The 9,802-nt window shown below is 35.3% G+C and overlaps 1 pseudogene; it reads right to left on the reverse strand.

The window, feature by feature from the left end:
- The window catches only part of LOC107804048 (flavonoid 3'-monooxygenase-like), a 46,355-nt pseudogene extending 38,320 nt beyond the window's left edge, over nucleotides 1-8,035 (reverse strand).
- Between the last annotated feature and the right edge of the window lie 1,767 nt (nucleotides 8,036-9,802).

Raw genomic sequence — 9,802 nt, forward strand, 5'->3', positions numbered from 1 at the left:
AGCCCTCTTCCCTTTTAGCTTAATTGATTTGAGGCCTCAAAGACCATAGTGGGAGGTTTGGGCTCTCTTGATTTCTGGCTAATACGTCTGGCCCATATTTTAGTTAATTGAGTTTTCTTTGTTTATTTTCGAGACGAATAAGTAGAAAAATATAGTTGCTTCTAAGTTTGCCTTTAAAATAAAATGAGATGAGTCTCGCCAGATAAATAAATAAATTGCGGGGCCCTCAACGAATGGTTATTAAAATAATTAAAATTTGGGAGGGTTGTTTAGTGAATTTCACGGCCTTCCCCAAAATAATAATACGTTAGAATCTTTAGGCATGATTTAATTAAATTACTTTCTTACATTCGGGTGCGCATTGATGCGGCCCAAATCCAAATCTCGACGAAGTCTAAATGTGTCGACAACCACGGGTGCATTGATTGCGACGTGGTTCGAAACGCGTTTTCATGACGTCGCAATTCTTTTAGAATAAACAATGATAAAAAGCGGTTTACGAATAAAAGGCACATAAGCTAGCATGTATTAAAGTCAGATAAAATCAAATGCAACAGTTAAGCGACCGTGCTAGAATCACGGAACCCAGAAATGCCTAACGCCTTCTCCCAGGTTAACAGAATTCCTTACTTGGATTTCTGGTTCGCAGACTGTAACAGAGTCATACATTTCCTCGGTTCGGGATTCAACCGGTGACTTGGGACACCATTAATATCCCAAGTGGTGACTCTGAATAATTAATAATTAAATCCCGTTCTGATTGTCCTTTAATTGAAAAAACTGATATATAGATTAAACATGTTAGAAGAATGTTGAATTTTGTTTTTATGTCACGTGCTCGTTCGTTACATAATTTTGAATTATTTATTACATGTGATGTAAATTAATTTAGAACTAAGCATGTAGACAACTTGAACTAAATTCACATGCTATAAAAGATTTGATCTTCATGTTATTAAAAACTATTTTAGTAACAATTCACTCTTACTAAAATTTGAGTTCTTAAATAATAAAATATGAGATATTTTATTATAGAGTTATCCATCAAAGTAAATAATTTTACTTATTTCTTGTTTATATGGAGCGGCCTGACTACCAAGAGACTTATAGTTCGAGAATATGTTAAAATTATTTATTGCATTATATGTATGGATTGAAAGAATTATTCAATTTTGCACTAGATGCCTGGATCACCCGGGGGAGTATAAAATTTAATAAGTTCTTTGCTATCATGATGGTTGAACTCAACTATGCCAATAGGATCGACCTGACTACCAGGGGATTATTTGACATAGAGCTATTTAAGAAAATTGTATGGGGATACAATTGATAAGAGTACCTACCTTTAAAATATATGTGAGAAACGACTTGACTTCCAAGGGGCTCATACATATTGTTAAAAGATTCCTTTATTCCACTAACAGAAATAAACATTTCGTAAACTATAATGAGGGTAAATAGTTTAAAATAATTAGTGAAAATATCATTTAGATAAAAGTCCATGTCTTTATGAGATATGCAAATATGTTCTTATATTATTGCCTTTTCCTTTCTATATTTTAGATTTCTCAATATGTCTGTTATATCACTGCGTAAAATAGTTGATACCAACAAGTTGGTAGGACCAAACTTTGATGACTGGTATAGAAATTTGAGAATTGTTCTCATGCATGAAAAGCTTATTGATATGATCGATAAGCCTGCAAAGATAATCACACCAGAGAATAATGTTCAAGGCACCAATGTTTATCAGAAATATTTGGAAGAATGCCTTGTTATTAAACACATCATTCTCGCTTCTATGAGTTCTGAACTCCAGAGGAAACATCAGAATATGGATCCAATTGCAATCATTGAATATCTTAAGAAGTTGGACCCCTTGTCAATCATATGATTGTTCTTACCGAAGAACATGAAAAGTTGGGGTACAAGCTTGGTAAAGAGTTTTCTAAAGATTTGATCTTGCAGTCAGTATATGATGCTGAATGTTTTCACTGTAAGAAGAAAGGGAATTAGAAGAGAAACCGCAAGGAGTATCTTGCAACTCTAAAGGACAAGAAACAAGGTGAGACATTAATGAAAAATGTTTTCAAGGTTTTTCTAGCTACTACTAATTCTTCACTGTGGGTATTAGATACTGGAAGTGGTTATAACATCTGTAATATGTTGCAAGGGTTCAATATAAGTAGGAGGCTAAAGAAAGGAGAAGTTAATCTACAAGTTGGAAATGGTGCAAAAGTTGCGGCCGTAGCTGTAGGATCAATTTCTTTAATAATACCTACGAGCAAAGTACTTATGCAGGATGATTGTAATTATGTTCCTAAATTTGTTTCGAACATAATTTCAGCTTCTATGTTAGACAAACGTGGTTTTCGCATTAATATAGGAAATGGTATTTGCTCTATTTATTATAGTTATAATTTATATGTGAATGGCTATCTCCAACATGACGTTTATGTCTTACCTAATGTGAATGCTAATTCAATTATGCATGTTTCAAGTCTTAAGAGGAAAAGAGATGATCAAGTAAATCATGCATACCTTTGGCATTGTAGGCTTGGTCATATTGGAGAGAAAAGAATTAACAAGTTGTACAAGGAAGGGTACCTTGACAAATATGATTTTGAATCATATCCAACTTGTGAATCTTGTCTTAAAGGAAAAATGACCAAATCTCCATTTACTGGAAGTGGAGAAAGAGCTTCTGAATTATTGGGACTAATTCATACAGATGTTTGTAGGCCCATGAAAATTCAAGCTAGAGGTGGATATTCTTACTTCATCACCTTCACTGATGATATGTCAAGATATGGATTTGTGTATATTATGAAACACAAGTCTGAATCTTTTGAAATGTTCAAAAGGTTCCGTAGTGAAGTTGAGAAGCAGACTGGTAAACGTATCAAAGTACTAAGGTTTAATAGAGGTGGAGAATATCTTAGTGAAGATTTTACCAGATATCTCAAAGAGAATGGGATTCTCTCACAGTGAACACCTCCAGGAACACCACAACACAATGGTGTGTCTGAAAGGAGAAATCGAACCTTATTAGATATGGTGAGATCTATGATGGGGTTCACTGATCTTCCAATAAATTCATGGGGATATGCTTTGGAAGAAATAACATACTTAATAAAGTTCCCACTAAGTCAGTCTCTACAACACCATATGAGATATGGAAAGGATGTAAGCCTAACCTTAAACATATTAAAGTTTGGGGTTGTCCAGCTTATGTTAAGAGACTACAATCTGATAAACTTGACTCAAGATCTGATAAGTGTAGGTTCATTGGGTATCCCAAGGAAACAATGGGATATTATTTCTATCACCCTTCTGACCATAAAGTGTTTGTGGCCAGAGGAGCAACCTTTTTGGAAAGGGAATTTCTTTTAGAAGGAAATTATAATAGAGAAATAGAACTTGATAAAGTTCAAGAAACTAATGAATCAACACAATATAAAAATTATGAGACCCAAGTTGAAGAATCTTTATTGGATGTATTGAAGTTGCCATCTTCAACGGTTGAAGTTCAAGAACAGGTTAATGAACTAGTTCCAAACCAAATTAAACAACAACCAAATCCAGCACAAGGTAAACGGGTTGTACAAGTACCTCTTCGAAGGTCTACACGAGAACGTCATGTACCAACTAGATTAAATTTAATAGTACACGATGATGTATCAAATGAGGTTAATCATAATGATGATGACCCTAAGACCTATGGATATGCTATACAAAGTTCTGATTATGAGAAGTGGCAAAAAGCCATGAAATCCGAAATGGAATCCATGAAGGAAATAAAGTATGGACTTTAGTTGAACCTTCAAAGGATATAAAACCTATAGGTTGTAAATGGGTTTATAGGAAAAAGATTGGAGCAGACGGAAAGGTGGAGACCTACAAAGTCTGTCTTTTTGCAAAGGGATATCGTCAGAAAGAAGGAGTCAACTACGACGAGACGTTCTCTCCCGTGGCAATGCTCAAATCTATTCGGATTTTGCTTGCTATAACAGCATACTATGATTATGAAATATGGCAAATGGTTGTGAAAACAACTTTCCTTAATGGTGAGCTAGAAGAGAATGTGTACATGACACAACCTGAAGGTTTCACATCTTCGTCTGATCATAATAAAATTTACAAACTATAAAGATCCATTTATGGACTAAATCAAGCTTCTTGAAGTTGGAACATTCGCTTTAACAAGACAATTGAAAAGTTCAATTTTGTTAGATGCGAAGAAGAACCTTGTGTGTACAAAAAGGTTAGTGGGAGCACAATTATATTTTTAGTGTTGTATGTTAATGATATATTGCTCATAGGGAATGACATACCGGCATGGAAAAGTACCAAGATTTGGCTATCTGAACAGTTCTCCATGAAAGACTTGGGAGAAGCAGCTTATATATTAGGAATAAAGATCTATAGAGATAGATCTAGGAAGCTGCTTGGACTTTCCCAGTCTTTGTACATTGATACCATCTTAAAGAGGTATAGCATGGATAATTCCAAAAGAGGCTATCTATCGATAGACACTGGAATTACTCTCAGTAGGGAGGATTGTCCTAAAACACCTGAAGAGAGAGAACACATGAGTAAGATCCCATTCGCTAGTACAATGGGAGTTATCATGTATACCATGACATGTACACGTCTTGATGTGGCTTATGCACTTGGAGTGACTAGCCGATATCAGGAAAATCCTAGCGAGGAACATTGGAAGGTGGTGAAGACCATTCTTAAGTACTTAAGAAGGACTAAAGACCAATTCCTCATCTATGGAGATTCTGAGTTGAAACTTGAAGGTTATACTGATGCAAGTTTCTCTTCAGACAGAGATGATAGCAAATCTATTTCTGGTTATGTATTCACCTTAAATGGTGGTGCAGTGAGTTGTAAAAGTTCTAAACAAGCTACAGTAGCTGATTCAGTGACTGAAGCAAAATATATAGCAGCTAGTGAAGCTGCTAAGGAAGCTGTATGGATGAAAAAATTCTTAACTGAACTTGGTGTGGTTCCTTAAATAGAAGGTGTGGTTTCTCTGTTGTGTGACAATACTGGAGCCATTGCTCAAGAAAAAGAACCAAGATCACACCAAAAGTCCAAACACGTTCTGCGAAGGTATCACTTGATAAGAGAGATCATTGAACGTGGAGACGTCGAGATTCAAAAGGTTGATGGAAAGGAAAATGTTGCAGACCCATTCACTAAAGCTTTTGGCGCAAACGAGTTTGACAAGCACAAGTAGAAATTGGGGATGAAGTACAAGAGAGATTGACTCTAGTGCAAGTGGAAGATTGTTAGAGATATAGTAGATATGCCCTAGATCCAATATCATATTTGATGATTTGAACATATTTTTGTGAACGCCATTTGATATAAAATATATGGCATTTGGTATTCTTTTATCATTATTATTAATTGTTTGATTAATTTGATAAGGTCCTTGATTAAATTTTGAGATTTGTCATCGTGATAGAGATCATGATAATGTGAGCAAAGTCTCTTACAATTTAATCTAAATTTGTTCTTGATCGTAGGATTATTAATTTGGACATTAGTAATCCGATTAGATCAATATTTATGTGATTGTCTTTATGAGATAAATATTAGTTGATCTTATTACTTGAATCACATAGATAGATGATGCATATAGAGATATGATTATTGAACCGACTCATTGGATAATTTCTAATGGTTAGAATTACCATAAACTGTCAATAGGATATTCTCTTGAAGAATGTGATGTAAGATTTTCCTTTGACCTGAGATCGTCATAGTAATTGACAAGTTATTTATTGTGCTTTGATACCAGACACCTATGGTCCTAGTGCGATAGTTGAAAGGATATTGGGTACGATTAAATACTTGTAGAATGAGTGATTGATCAAGATGGAATCTGTCAACTCTTGGTAATGAGTTTAAGCTCCATGTTGTCATGAATTATAAACGACAAACTAAGACCTTGGCCAGGGCAATTGAATGAAGAAGAAAAGAGTTTCTTAGGTCATTCAATGGTCGATTCTATTTGACATGAACACATAGTTGGTCGCCTAATAAGATTTGACAGTTGAACCATATCCTAGGGTGATCCAGAGCTATAAGGACAGAAGGAATTACTACATTATTCTTCTACTAGTTCTTGAGAGTAAATTGTATACTTCATGTTATCCGGTCGTTAAGGAGTGTTGTTAGACGTCACCCTTGATTAGTATATTGATGTGATCAATTTACTACCGGCTTAGTATTGAACCTATGGGGTCGCACACTAACGAGTGTTGTGATCTTTGCTAAAGGATTAATTACTTTAGTATTTGATAATTAAATTAAAGAATTTAATTAGTCAAATAAATAAATTATTAGTTCAAATAAAATATTATTATATTATTTGCTAGCGCAGAGGATATAATTAATATTGTGAATAAATTGAAGTTTTCTATTTGAAATAGAAAATTAAATTATGTCTCTTGGTTAAGATATATATAATTATAATTTATTTCATATGTATATAAGATGTATATAAAATAATATTAATAAATGGCTTCTCAAGTAATTCCAATTTGGAATTGGATTGATTCACGTGCACTTTCATCCCATTTGGAATGGGATAAATATGTTATAAATATGAAAATAAATGATTCCATTTTGGAATTGGAACAATCACGTGAAAGTACTATTCAGCAAAACCCAATTGAATGGGATTCAGTTTTCCATAAAAGAAAACTTATACTTGGTTTAGAATTGTACAAGGAAAAGGTCACGGCATGTAACCTTTCCTTATCATAGTGGAAAAGGTTTTTTCCAGAGGTTATAAATATTTTCCAATTGGCATGAAATTTACGGTGAAAAATCATAAGCCAGAAAATTAAGAGAAAAACGTACAATAATAGTTCTTGTAAAACAGAGAGAAAATACAATTGCAAGAAAAATGTTTCTTGTTCTTCTACCTTTGAGTTGAGATTTTTGAGAAAAATTTCAACACAATATTCTTCGTTCAATTTGTTCGCGGGTTTCGTTGATCAAAGAGTTGATAGCAAGGATCGATCTCGGTGTGGATACGCATAGAGTCTTCGCACTATCTTAGAAAATTTGAAACGAGACTCTCTTCACTAGGTACGTCTTAGATCCGATCTTTGACATGTAAATAAATTTTAAACACGAAAAGATCTGCCTAGGATTGTTATTGTGATCCACTGCGTGTTAAGAACACCTATACGCAATCCTTCAAAAGCAAAGCTGACGTCATGTGTTTTCAAGAACTCTTTCGCCATTTCTGGAGATGATGCTACAAGAACCGGTTTGGAACCAAACTTTAAGAACATCAAATCTCCATATTTTTGTGAAAGATGGTGCAATAACTCATGTGGGAGTGAACCGAGAAGGTTCAAATTGCCTATAATTGGCCATGGCCTCGGACCTGGTGGTAGTTTCCTTTTGGGGTATTGATCTTTGATGACTTTTGAAATAATAGCTAATGCTAGTAAGCATCCCAAAGCTATGACAACCGAAGAAATCTCCATTGCTGATAATGCCAAGAAAAATTTGGAGACAGTTCTTGAAGGCCTGAAAATGGCACACAGTTTAAGTGGCAGAGTTTCAATTGTTTGGAGCTCTTTCTAGCAGCCTTTGAAAACTAACGTTATGGAAAATTTCTTCTTTTCCATTATTTCTGGATTGATAATTCTAATAAGTTTAGATTATTGGTGAAATATATAATTACAGTAAATAAAATATCTTCCGGCTGAGGCGCGAATATCTCGCTTTCTTTAAGGAGATTCAAATCCAATGTTCAATGCTTGATGTGATGGATGAAGTGACAGAGATTATTAAGGTCATGCTTGAATTTGTGCATGTGATGAAAGTAGAGGAATAAACAAGCCAGAAAAGGAAGATATTTTCATGTGAAAATCTTGACGTTATTGTTCTAACCACCAGAATTAGTGTAAATTAGATAATAATAGCCTCATGACCACAACTCCACTGTCCTGGGAGGGGACCAAGCAGGGCACAGCTTGGCCTAACACTACTAAGAAAATAGCAGTCACACAATACCTAGGAAATTCAGGGCTCAGGTAGGGGCCATATAATTTTAGAGTTATTCTTACCTTCCTATTGGTCAGTATACTTTTAAAATGGCTACTTAATTAGCTCAGTCTTTTCTAAAGCATATTCATTATTTGTAGCTTTTAAGTGAAAGCAAAGAAATTTCAATTAGGGTTGCATATCTTCAGACAGTAGGAGTTCTCAATGCTAGTAAACCACATATGCCGATAAGGATTAATAAACTCCATAAAGTACTAATAAAAAAGATGGAGGCTAAGCCTTGGTTCCATGATCACAGATGTCAGGTTCTTTGGGTGTGTAGTCAATTCATAAATTTCCTCCATGCTTATATCCTCTGCTTTCATACCTCAAGTTAATTTCCAATTAAATCCGCGCAACAAGTTAGCTATCATTGTCCGAACGACCTTAATCCCAAGGCTATATCCGGGCAACTCCTCCTTCCTGAACCAAACGGCAGCAAAGTGAAGTTTTCTGTGATGATCCGATAAGTCATCTCATGTTTTAGAATTAAATTCTTTGTTCCGAAGCCTTAAATATCTTATTTTAGCCTTCCTTGATTTGCTTGTGCGGTCCGGGTGTTTTTACCGGAAGTCTTATATGTTAAAAACTAAAAAAAATAAGAATTTTTGCCTTAAAAGATAAATTGAGTTGACTTTGGTCAACGTTTTGAGAAAACAGGTCCGTACCCGCATTTCGACAGTCCCGATGGGTCCGTATCGTAATTTGGGACCTGGGGGTATTCCCGGAATCGAATTCTGAGATCCCTAGCTCGAGATATGATTTTTTGTTGAAAATTGAAAGTTTGAAAGTTTAATGCTTTTTTTTAAAGAATTGATTGATGTTTGGTCTTGTTGATACCGGGTTCTTACTTTGTTCCGGAGCCCGGTATAGGTCCACTATAATATTTAAGACTTGTCGGTGAAATTTGGTGAGAAACAGAGTTGGTTTGACGTGATTCGGACGCCCGGTTGTGAAAATAGAGATTTCAAAGTGTTCTTGAAAATTTCATTTGATTTGGTGTTCAACTCGTAATTCTAGGTGTTATTTTGGCGATTTGATCGCGCGAGCAAGTTCGTATGATGTTTTAGGACTTGTGTGCATGTTTGGTTTGGAGCCCCGAGGGCTCGGGTAATTTTCGGATAGACTACGGAGTGTTTTAAACTTAGAAAGAACAACTGAAGCATTTTAGTTTCTAGTATGTGTTGCAGGTCTCGCATTTACGAAGAAACATAGCATTTGCGAGCCTGGGCATGGTGGGGGTACTCGCATTTGCGAGTAAAAAGTTCGCATTTGCAAACTTGCCAGTTCCGCTTTTGCGAAGGTAGAGTCGCATTTGCGACTCAACACTATTTGGATTTTCTTCGCATTTGCGAAGGAATGACCGCATTTGCGAGGGGTGTAGGGTTCGCATTTGCGGCTGTATCGTATTTGCCATCTTTGGGTTTTCTGAAGGAGTTCGCAATTGCGACCTTTTTCTCGCAAATGCGAATATGGTATAGTATTTGCGATATCTGCAGCTGGCAAAACTTGACTTAGACGGGATTTTTGCTCATTCTTCAAAAATTTTAAAACAAGAAACCCTAGAGGCGATTTTCCAAAGACCATTTCTTCCCCAAAATATTGGTAAGTGATTCTAACCCATTTTCTTTCAATCTTTCATTACATTTCACAAATCTTTAACCTAAAATCTAGGATTTTCATGGTGGAAATTGGGATTTGGGTAGAATTAGGGATTCTT

The sequence above is a fragment of the Nicotiana tabacum genome, chromosome 6, assembly GCF_000715075.1.
Source record: "Nicotiana tabacum cultivar K326 chromosome 6, ASM71507v2, whole genome shotgun sequence".
Taxonomy (NCBI): domain Eukaryota; kingdom Viridiplantae; phylum Streptophyta; class Magnoliopsida; order Solanales; family Solanaceae; genus Nicotiana; species Nicotiana tabacum.